An 11,149-nucleotide genomic window follows, 5' to 3' on the forward strand; every position below is an offset into this window, starting at 1 on the left:
ATAACGCCTCTCAGGAACTCCTCCCAGTAACCTCTCTCAGTAAAGCCTCTGAGGAACAGCTCTCTGGAACACGTTTCATTATCTCTGCTAAAAAAACCCTCTTAGGAACTCCTCTCAGTAACTGCGCTCTGGAACTCCTACTGGAAACCCTCTCAGAAACACCCCCCAGAACCTCCTCTCAGGAACAGCTCTCAGGAATCCCTCACATGAAAGCCTCTCACGAACTCATCTCAGGAACTCCAATCAGGATATCCTCTCAGGAACCCCTCTTAGGAACTCCTCGCAGTATCCACTAATAGGAACTCCTCTCAGGAACTCCTCTTAGGAACCCCTCTCTGGCACCCCTCTCAGGAATCCCTCACATGAATCCCTCTCACCATCTCCTCGCAGGAACTCCTCTCAGAAATTCCTCTCAATAACCCCTCTCAGGAACACCTCTCAGTAACTCCACTCAGTAAACTCTCTCAGAAACACATCTCAGTATCTTCCATCAGGAATTGCTCTGAGGAACCGCTCTTAGAAACACTCTCAGTAACTTCTCTCAGGAACTCCTCTCTGGAATCCCTTCCAGCATCTCTTCTCAGGAACTCATCTCAGTAATCTCTCTCTAGAACTCCTCTCAGTAACTACTCTAAGGACTACCACTCAGGAACTACTCTCTGGAATCCTTCTCTGGAAAACTTGTCTGGAACTCCTCTCATGAAACCACTCAGTATCCCCTCTCAGGATCTCCTCTCAGGAACTCCTCTCAGGAAGCCCTCTCAGGAACACCCCTCAGTAACTCCTCTCAGGAGCACATCTCAGTAACCCCTCTTAGGAACTCCTCTCAGGAACTGATCTCAGGAGCCCCTCTCAGAGTCACCTCTCAGCAACCCCTCTCAGGAATGCTTCTCCGGTTCTCCTCTCAGTAGCTCTTCTCATGAAGTATTTGCACTTACTGCTCTCAGGAACTCCTCTCTGGAAGCCCTCTCATGAACACCTCTCAGGCACTCCTCTCAGGAACCCATCTCAGGAAATCCTCTCAGGAACACCTGTCATAAACCCCTCTCAATAAATCCTCTCAGTAACTCGTCTCAGGAACCCCTCTAAGGAAGTCCTCTCAGCTACTCCTCTCAATAACATCTCTCAGGAACTCCTCTCTGAAACATCACTTCGTAACTCCAATCAGGAACATCTCTCCGGAACTCCTCTCAGGAAATACTTTCATGAACCAGAATCACGATCACCTCTCAGGAACCCCTCTGTAAACGCCTATCTGGAACCCCTCTCTGGAACCACTCTCATGAACTCCTCTCAGTAAGTACTCTCAGGACCTCCTCTCAGGAACCCCTTTCAGGAATCCCTCTCAGGAACATCTCTCAGGATCCCCACTCAGAAATTCCTCAAAGGGATTCCTCACAGGAACCAATCTCTAAAGCCTCTCAGCAAAATCTCTCAGTAACCAGTCTAAGTAACCCCACTTATTAACTCTTATCAGGAACACAGCTCAAAAACAACCCTCAGTAACTCATCACGGGAACGCAGCACAGGAACTCTACTCAGGAAGTCCTCTCGTGAAAGCCTCTCAGGGACTCCTCACAGGAAACGTTCGCTGGAAGACCCTCTCAGTAACCACTCTCAGGAACTTCACTCAGTCAGTCCTCGCAGTAGCTACTATCAAAAACGCCTCTCAGAAATACCCATTAGTAACTTCTCTCAGGAAATCCTCTCAGGAACTCCTCTCAGTAATAACTCTCTGGAAATGCTCCCAGGAACACATCTCTGAAAAGCATCTTAGGCCCTACCTGTCAGGAACCCAATTGAGGAACTTCACTCTGTTCCTGTGAGTAGTTACTGAGAGAGGTTCCTGAGAGATGTCCCCGAGGAGAGATCCTGAGAGCTGTTTCTGAGAGGAGATACTGAAGGGAGCTCTTGAGAGTATTCCTGAGATGACTTCCCGCGACGCACGGCCGGAACATTCCACTTGGCACAGCGGCCCAACCATATCATACCGTTAAATTTTAGTTTAAAAAGCCCGATGTCTCGCAGTGTCTCTGCCCTTCTTCTCGCTTAATGAACTTTTTGGTGCCTGGCTGTTTAATCTGTTTGAAGTCTCCCTGTTTTTCCTGTTTGAAGTCTCCTTGTTTAAGCTTTTTGGGTTTCCCTGTTTAACATGTTTCAAGTCTACCTGTTTAGTCTCTTTGAAGTCACGCTGTTTAACCTGTTTGAAATTTCTCTGTTTAACCTGTTGAACAAGTTTGATGTCTCGCTGTTTAACCTGTATGGAGTCCTGCTGTTTAAGCTGTTTGATGTTTCGTTGTTTCACCTGTTTGAAGTCTCGCTGTTTAACCTGCTGGAAATCTCGCTGTTTAATCTGTTTGAAGTCTCCCTGTTTAACCGGTTTGAAGTCTGACCGTTGAACCTGTTTGAAGTCCGGCTGATTAGCCTGTTTGTTTTTCCCTGTTTAGTCTGTTTTAAGCCTCGCTGTTTATCCTGTTTGAAGGCTCGCTATGTAATCTGTTTGGAGTAACGCTTTTAAAATTGTTTGAATTCATGCTGTTGAACCTGCTTGAAGTCTTTCTGTTAAACCTATTTGAAGTTTTCCTGTTAAACATGTTTGATGTCTCCCTGTTTGACTTGTTTAATGTCTCGCCGTCTAACCTGTTTGACACCTTTCTGTTTAATCTACCTGAAGACTCGTTGTTTCAACTTTCTTGAAGAATCGCAGTTGAAGTTGCCCTGTCGTCCTGCTGTTCAAATGCCTGATGTCTCGTTGCTAAATCTATTTTAAGTCTCTCTGTTAACGTATTTAAAGTCTCACTCTTTAATCCTTCTGGAAGTATCATTATTCAAACTGCTCGAAATCTCGCTGTTTAAACTGCCCGAAAAGTCGCTCTTAACACTGTCCAAATATCTGTTTTAGATGGCCGAGGTCTCTCTGTTTAAACTGCCCGAGGTCTCTCTGTTTGAACTGCCCGAGGTCTCTCTGTTTGAACTTCCCGAGCTCTCTCTGTTTATACTGCCCGAGGACTCTCTGTTTAAACTGCCCGAGGTCTCTCTGATTAAAGTTCCCGATGTCTCTCTGTTTAAACTGCCCGAGGTTTCTCTGTTTAAACTGCCCGAGGTCTCTCTGTTTAAACTGCCCGAGGTCGCTCTGTTTAAACTGTCCGAGGTCTCTCTTTTTAAACTGCCCGAGGTCTCTCTGTTTAAATTGCCCGAGGAATCTCTGATTAAACTGCCCGAGGCTTCTCTGTTTAAACTGCCCGATGTATCTCTGTTTATAATGCCCGAGGTCTCTCTGCTTAAACTGCCCGAGGTCTCTCTGTTTAAACTGCCCGAGGTCTCTCTGTTTATACTGCCCGAGGTCTCTCTCTTTAAACTGCCCGAGGTCTCTCTGTTTAAACTGCCCGAGGTCTCTCTCTTTAAACTGCCCACGGTCTCTCTGATTAAACTGCCCGAGGTCTCTCTGGTTAAAATGCCCGAGGTCTCTCTGTTTAAAATGCCCGAGGTCTCTCTGTTTAAACTGCCCAAGGTCTCTCTGTTTAAATTGCCCGTGGTCTCTCTGTTTAAACTGCCCGTAGTCTCTCGGTTTAAACTGCCCGAGATCTCTCTGTCTAAAATGCCCGAGGTCTCTGTTTCAACTGCCCGAGGTCTCTCTGTTTAAACTGCCCGAGGTCTCTCTGTTTATACTGCCCGAGGTCTCTCTGTTTAAACTGCTCCCGGTCTCTCTGTTTAAACTGCCCGAGGTCTCGCTGTTTAAACTGCCCGAGGTCTCTCTGTTTATACTGCCCGAGGACTCTCTGTTTAAAATGCCCAAGGTCTCTCTGTTTAAACTGCCCGAGGTCTCTCTGTTTAAACTGCCCAAGGTCTCTCTGTTTAAACTGCCCGAGGACTCTCTGTTTAAACTGCCCAAGGTCTCTATTTTTAAACTGCCCGAGGTCTCTCTGTTTAAACTGCCCGAGGTCTCTCTGTTTAAACTGCCCGAGGTCTCTCTGTTTAAAATGCCCGAGGTCTCTCTGTTTAAACTGCCCGAGGTCTCCCTGTTTAAAATGCCCGCAGTATCTCAGTTTAAACGACCCGGAGTCTCGCTGCTTTAAAAAAAAACGTATTAATTAATACAAATGTTAGTTTGAATTTGCCGATTGGCGGATTGGAATGGTGATGTGTTTCGTCATTTTAGACATGTCTCGAGGGGCAGCCTTCATTTCCGTGGAAGCCCGAAGATGGCGGACGGATTCAGAGTGGAGGTTTCCTTACTACTGCCAGGGTAGGGAACTTTCACCAGCATGATATACATGATAGTCACATGCAGCACATTGAATTAGTGAGAGTTCTTTTTTTTAATCATTTGCTGCTCCTATCAGCATTGTCATTAGGTCCAGGCAAAAAGGACATTGGGAATCCTGCATCCTGACAAATGCATGGAAAGTCTCAGCCTTCACCTTCCTGCCGGGAGATAAAATGATGTATTCCCACTCACAGCACAGCCGGCCTCCAACACCTGATGTGAATTGACGACCAGGCCGTCATAGCTCAACGTACACAGCAGGAAATCTGTGAGATTTTCAATTAAAAGCCTGCTTCTGTATCGTTACACTCGATGTTCTTGTACTTTGGTACTTGAAATAACATGAATTAAAGGGTGAATATTGTCTTACAGAAGCAGGCTGGAAACTTGTATTGTTTTTTAGGATCATGAAGGTTGTTTTTTCCAAACGACTGATCATTCAACAAAGTAACACAGGGAATTCTTTCGCAGCACCAAAGGGATAGTTCAAAGGCAGCGCCAGAATAAAGCAATTAATCAGGTGCACAAATCGGCATTCAGAAACCGATCGGACATGAAGTAACACACAGGGTTAGTGACATTGAATTTTGTAGACAAAGCAAGAAGGAATAGGAAGGATGAGAGCGAGAAAGAGAAAGGGGGAGAGAGAGGAAGAGAGAGAGGCAGGTGGAAGTGTGAAGGGCAATTAAAGAGAGAGCAGCCACTGTGTTAATGACACCCTCACACACACTCAGCCATATTCATATACACACAAAAACCGTCACATAAACACTAGCACACACACACTTGCATACATGGCCAGACGAACACAATCATCCACATGTATAAACACACACATACTCTCACAAACACAGACTCACACTCACTCGCACAGATACAGTCACATACACTGACACACTCAAACACAATCAGACATAGAAACAGCTACACAGAATCACACACACTCATACACACACACACAAGCACACTCATACACACACATGCACTCGCACACACACAAATTCATTCATACACCACACAATACTCATACTCAGGCAGAGAACAAAGATTGATGATATCAATCTGACCCTAGTCAACCAGGGAGTGAATTTGAAAAATAACACAAGCAAAGTTGAACATTTTTGTGGGTTTTATTCTGAAATTAGACAATTTCACTCTCTCTGAACCCTCGCAGTTCAAATGAATCATCAACTCTTTCCCTTTCAGCTTCTTCCAGATTAAATTTAGGAGTGAAAGTTTATATTTGAAGAGGTTCCAAGAGCCTCGAACACCTGAAATGGAGCCTTTGGGAAGTGGAGAAGTTCCTGCTGCTGTTTCACCTTCTGCCGGCCAGAGGCCGCTCTCATCCCCACAGGACCTCCTGATCCACCCGCTCCTCCTCCCAGTGTCGCCTCTTGCCCACCCTCCCGCCCGGCCGCTGTTCATTGTACAACTGCCGAGGGAGGAGGAGGGCGGGGCAGCATCCTCCATGTAGCGGTTACGTCACCGACAGCCCCTCCCCGTTTATTTTCTCAAAAAGAATGGAAGAAGCGACTCTTCAGGATGAGCGAGCAACTAATAACCTGTGCCGGCCGGGAGGTTATTGTTGTCATTATTAATAATAGTAAATAAAAAGCAGTGGTCGCCGGTGTGGAGCGAAGCTGCGCAAGTTCGCTGGGCTCTTACTACCAGAGCGGGCCCTATCACTGACGCAGGATTTTCCCAGCCGCGGGGAATTGTGGGAGTACGAACCGCCATTGCTCGAGTCACAAGTGAGTGGCAGGAGTGCTGCCTGCAGGTGGAGGAATGAATGAAATAAATGGGAGCATGAGGAGGAAATTGGGCCCTTCGAGCCTGTCCACCCATCAATATGATTATGGATATAATAATAGCTGGACACTTACACACACAAATCTCCCGCAAACACAGCCAATCTCTCTCACACTCTTTCTCACGCTCTCACACTCTCTTTATCTCAAACACATTCTCTCAACTCACACGCACCCCGTCCATTCGGTGACCATGGGAATAGGAGCTACCCCTGCTCCGTCGACATGGAAACAGCCCCCCCCCCCCCCACCCCAACCCCTGTTCAGTCAACATTGTAAAGGCCGGGCCCCAGCTCTATCACCATGGGGACAGGCTCCGCCCCATCTGCTTTACATTGGGTCCAAGCCCCGCGACCTGTTCTGTCACCATGGGACAGGAACCGGCCTCGCTGAATCACCATGTGCACAGGCACAGCCCCTCGCTCTGTCATATGAGGACAGGTACAGCCCTCACTCAGGTCCCTTATCTTCTAACCCCTCCACCATCGCCAGAGTGCCCAACTCCACCACTGCTCGAAGAGTGAATTCAGAGGAGAATACTGTGAATGTGTCAATGATTCCGATCTGTGCTTCACTGAGTTAACTGGACAATTCGTGTAAAGGGATATTTCAGCACCTGCATAAACTGCTCCCTGAACTTAGTCTGGGTCACAGCGTAAATCCCAGTGTTTGTGCAGAAACTCAGGAGCTGCAGCATGAAGCCCAATTCCTGCACAAATTCGTCTATGAAAATGGTCTGAATTCCCATGTACCACATACGGCCCCATATTGAATAAAACATTAACATTGCCCACAACAGCATGAAATTTACTGAGATCATAAACAGTAAAATAATGGATTTCCTCCGATTCTCCATCTCTGGGTATCTGGGACTCTCCCCACTGCTGTGAGCCCGGAGCCTCCTGCGTGCTCTGCTGCTCACTAAAATGTGTCTGACCGTGAGAACATTGAGCAGCAGAATCAGGACAAATGGGACACCCGGTGTTAGAATGTGGTAAACAAGCTCAATTATTCCCATTTGTTCAGAGGCTCGAAGTTCAATTGATACAGAACAAAACCAGGGGACGTTAATCAGCAAATACTCGCCGGAAAACAAAAAATACCAGAAAGTATTCTTCAGACAGCTCACCACTGTCACTGTCGCCAGAACAATTGTCGCCGTTTTCTTTGTGAAATATTTAATTTTCAGCTTCGGGCAACAAATGGCCACAAAACGATCAACGGTGAAAGTGACGGTGAACCAGACAGAACAGTCAGTGGCGGCATAAAGCAGGACAGCATGGATATTACAAGTGGGGATAGAAAACAAGAAATGAAACAGTTTATCAAAAACAATTGGAATGTGTCTCATTATCAGGTCGAAGATAACGACGAGTTCATCTGCCACTGCCATTGCCACCAGGTAGGACGTTACACATTTGGAGAGACCACACTTTCCCCGAGTAATTATCACAATCGTCAGTAAGTTAACTGTGCGTAAGGAAAACAAACAAGAACATTATACATGACGCATAGAAGAATGGAATCAGTTTTATTGAGCAGCTGTTGAGATTTTCAAATGTGTTACTCTATCCAATGATGTATTGATAGGATTGTACCTGATGGAGGTTCAAAGGGAGAAGGCGGGAGATTGGGGTTGAGAAACGTTTCAGCCATGGTTGAATGGCAGAGCAGATTCGATGGGCCGAATGGCCTCATTTCTGCTCCTATGTCTTATGACCTTATGGTCTTATGGAACTCAGTGAATGTCTGCGACATGATGGACGGCAGGAGAGATGAAATGATAATAGGATGGTACAGAAATAATCCAAGACAATTTTGACCCTAATCCTTCTCTGCCTACCTTAAACAGCTGCACTCTCTCTGAACCCTCGCAGTTCAAATGAATCATCAACTCTTTCCCTTTCAGCTTCTTCCAGATTAAACGAACTAGCCATAATGTTCAAAACAAAAACAGAATTACCTGGAAAAAAATCAGCAGGTCTGGCAGTATCGGCGGAGAAGAAAAGGGTTGACGTTTCGAGTCCTCATTACTCTTCAGCAGAACTGAGTAAAGTTAGGAGAGGGGTGAAATATAAGCTGGTTTAAGGTTCGGGTGGGGGTGGGGGGGTTGGTGGGGGGTGGTGAAGTTGGGGGAGAGAGTTGGGGGTGGGGTGGTTGTAGAGACAAGCAAGCAGTGATAGGAGCAGATAATCAAAAGATGTCACAGACAAAAGGAACAAAAGGGTTTTAAAGGTGATGATATTATCTAAGAACATGTGCTACTTAAGAATGGATGGCAGGACACTCATGGTACAGCTCTATTGGGGGTGGGATGGAAAGACTGACGACAGGGTATTACAGGTATAGATTTAAAAATAATGGAAATATGTGGGAAAAGAAAAATCTATATAAATTATTGGAAAAAACAAAACGGAGTTTAAGATCTAAAGTTGTTGAATTCAATAGTCAGCCCGGAAAGCGGTTAAGTGTCTAGTCGGCATTTAATGCCATAATGGACTTAGCCATAATGTTCGTTGATTTCCCTTATTATCAAGCATCGTTATTGTATATGGCTGGTTGCCTTTCAGCTGTATATTCCTCCTGCCGGTGCCCCTCTCCATTACCCCGGTCCCTGCAATGGATAGGGACCCCCAGTCTTTCCAGCATTAGTGGCTGTGTTATTAGGAATCCAATAATCGGCGATTGGGCCAATCACCGCTAGCTTCTGACTCAGGGTTAGGAGTTCTCCTAACGGAACCATAACGATCCACGATGAAGTGTAACCAACCAGTACTATGAACTCTATTTCCATAGGTACAGCCTGGTGCCTGGAACATTAGAACAGCATCAGCCTAAACTTACACAATGCCGTCGGTGTAATCAACCATCACGAGGAGCTTCACACCATTAATATAAATCAAAGCATGACACAGAGATCGATAGGGAGATATTAGCTCAGATGACCAACAGTTTGGTCTGAGAGTGAGGTTTAATGTGTGTTGTGCTGGCCTGAAGAGAGATAGGGATTTTGAGGCGTTTAAAGGTGGAATTCCAGAGCTTCGACTCTTGGGCGCTGCAGATACGACCATAATATACTACAGCAATGGCGTTGGGGGTGGGGGGGGAGCTTTGGGGCTGGGTTTTGGGGGCGGGTTGATGAATCGAATGGGCAAGGTCGTTGAGGGAAGAGAATTTTAACATCATGTCCTTGATTCACATGGAGCCAATGCATTTCAGTGACACCAGCGTGATTGGGGATCGTTATATGGTGCGAGTTTAGACAAGAAGTGTATATTCCAGATGGCCCTGTCTTTCCGGAGGGTAGAGTGTGGGAGACCAGCTCTGAATGTCTTGGAATTATTGTACCTACGAGGTAACAAAGGCAGGAAGGAGAATACCAGCAACAGGTGAGCGGAGACAAAGGCATTTGTGGGCGATGAAATGCAGGTGGAAATAGGGAGCATAAGTGATGGCTTGAAGATGTGGATAAGAAGTACAATTCAGGCTGAAATGTTAGGCCAAGGCTGTGAATGAATTGTTTCATTCTCAGACAGATGGTAAGGAGACGAATGGAGTGGAGGTCTGGTAAAAAGAGGTTAATGCTTGGACAGAAAATAATGACATTAGTCTGCCCTGTGATTAATTGGCATGGCAGATGTGTGCAGGAATATGTTTTTAGGAGGAGGAATGAGGAGAGACAAAACAGTATAAATGGTACAATTATAAACAGGTTGAAAGAATAGAGAGAACGCCACTGGATCCTTCCCTGATATAGGGTCTGGTGGCCATTGTATCCGTATAAACTGGAGCACAGGAATCATGTATCTAACGTTTCAGTGCTGCAATGGAAGATCACAATGAGGTTATGAGTTCCATCCATTTGGCAGCAGATGGACAGATGCAGAGGTGGAGACGGTGATATGGCAGGATTAGTAATTGTTCGTAAATTGGGGAAGAAAACCAGTTCAAGTTCAAAGAAATCTCAGAGGCTGGAAAACAGACTGGCCTAGCCTAGAATACTAGCCAGGGAGGCATTAAGGAGTCAATGGATAGGGAGCAGAAAAAGTGACTGGAACTGAAGACAATGGATTTGGTTATCCCAAATTAGATAGATCAAGAAAATTCATATTGTTAAGAATGGTTGAAAAAAAAATAATAGTCTGAGACGGAGACTTACCAGGGAGACCAAAAGTGGCGAGGATGGGATAATAACCAGCTTGAATAGTCGAAATGACAAAATAGAACCTTTCATTCAAATCCAACCAATCATTTTCCACAGAAAGCATATAAACTGCATTGCTAAAACTCCTGCTCATTGTTCCAAAATTCCAATTTATTGTTCTCAGATTCTGATGCAATGTTGTAACATTCCGATGTATTGTTCTCAGGTTCTAATCCATTGTTGCAGCATTCCAATCTGTTGTTCTCAGATTATGATCCAATGTTGCAACATTCCAATCTATTGCTCTCGGGTTCTGAACTATTATTGTAACATCCCAATCTATTTTCCTCAGATTGTCTTACAGTCTATCCCTCTTTTGAAGCTGCAAGTTCATGTTAGTGACAGAGCTGGTGCTCCCGCTAACACTATGATGTAACAGATTGAAGCGACGCCCTTTATAACAGCAGTGGGAAGCACCCAGTGTTATTTAGGATCCATGGAGACTGACATTAATTCCAGCCACTGAACAAACAGGTTCAGTTAACCATTTCAACCCAGTTCTTCTTGCACTACACTAAAGTGGTACATTTACCCGGTCCGGCTGACATGTACGAGGGCTTTTGCGGGACAGAAAATAATAAAGAGAGTTGTGCAAAGTTTCAAACCGGACAAATTTAGGATCTGTTCAATAAAGAGATAAAGTGTACATAAACGAGAAGTTGAAGCTGATAGTGTTCTCCTTTTAGAGTATTAAATTAACAATATATTTTTTATTGATAAAACGAATCAGAGTTTACTAAAAGTAAGAGAGTCAGAGCAAAAAATGTGTTAACCTATAAGTCTTGGTGAATCCTTAGCTGCAGTATTATTTCTAATTCTGGGGAGCACATTTAAGAAAGGATGTTAAGCATCTTGGAGCGGGGGCCGAGG

The sequence above is a fragment of the Cetorhinus maximus genome, unplaced genomic scaffold (assembly GCF_964194155.1).
Source record: "Cetorhinus maximus unplaced genomic scaffold, sCetMax3.hap1.1 HAP1_SCAFFOLD_45, whole genome shotgun sequence".
NCBI lineage: Eukaryota > Metazoa > Chordata > Chondrichthyes > Lamniformes > Cetorhinidae > Cetorhinus > Cetorhinus maximus.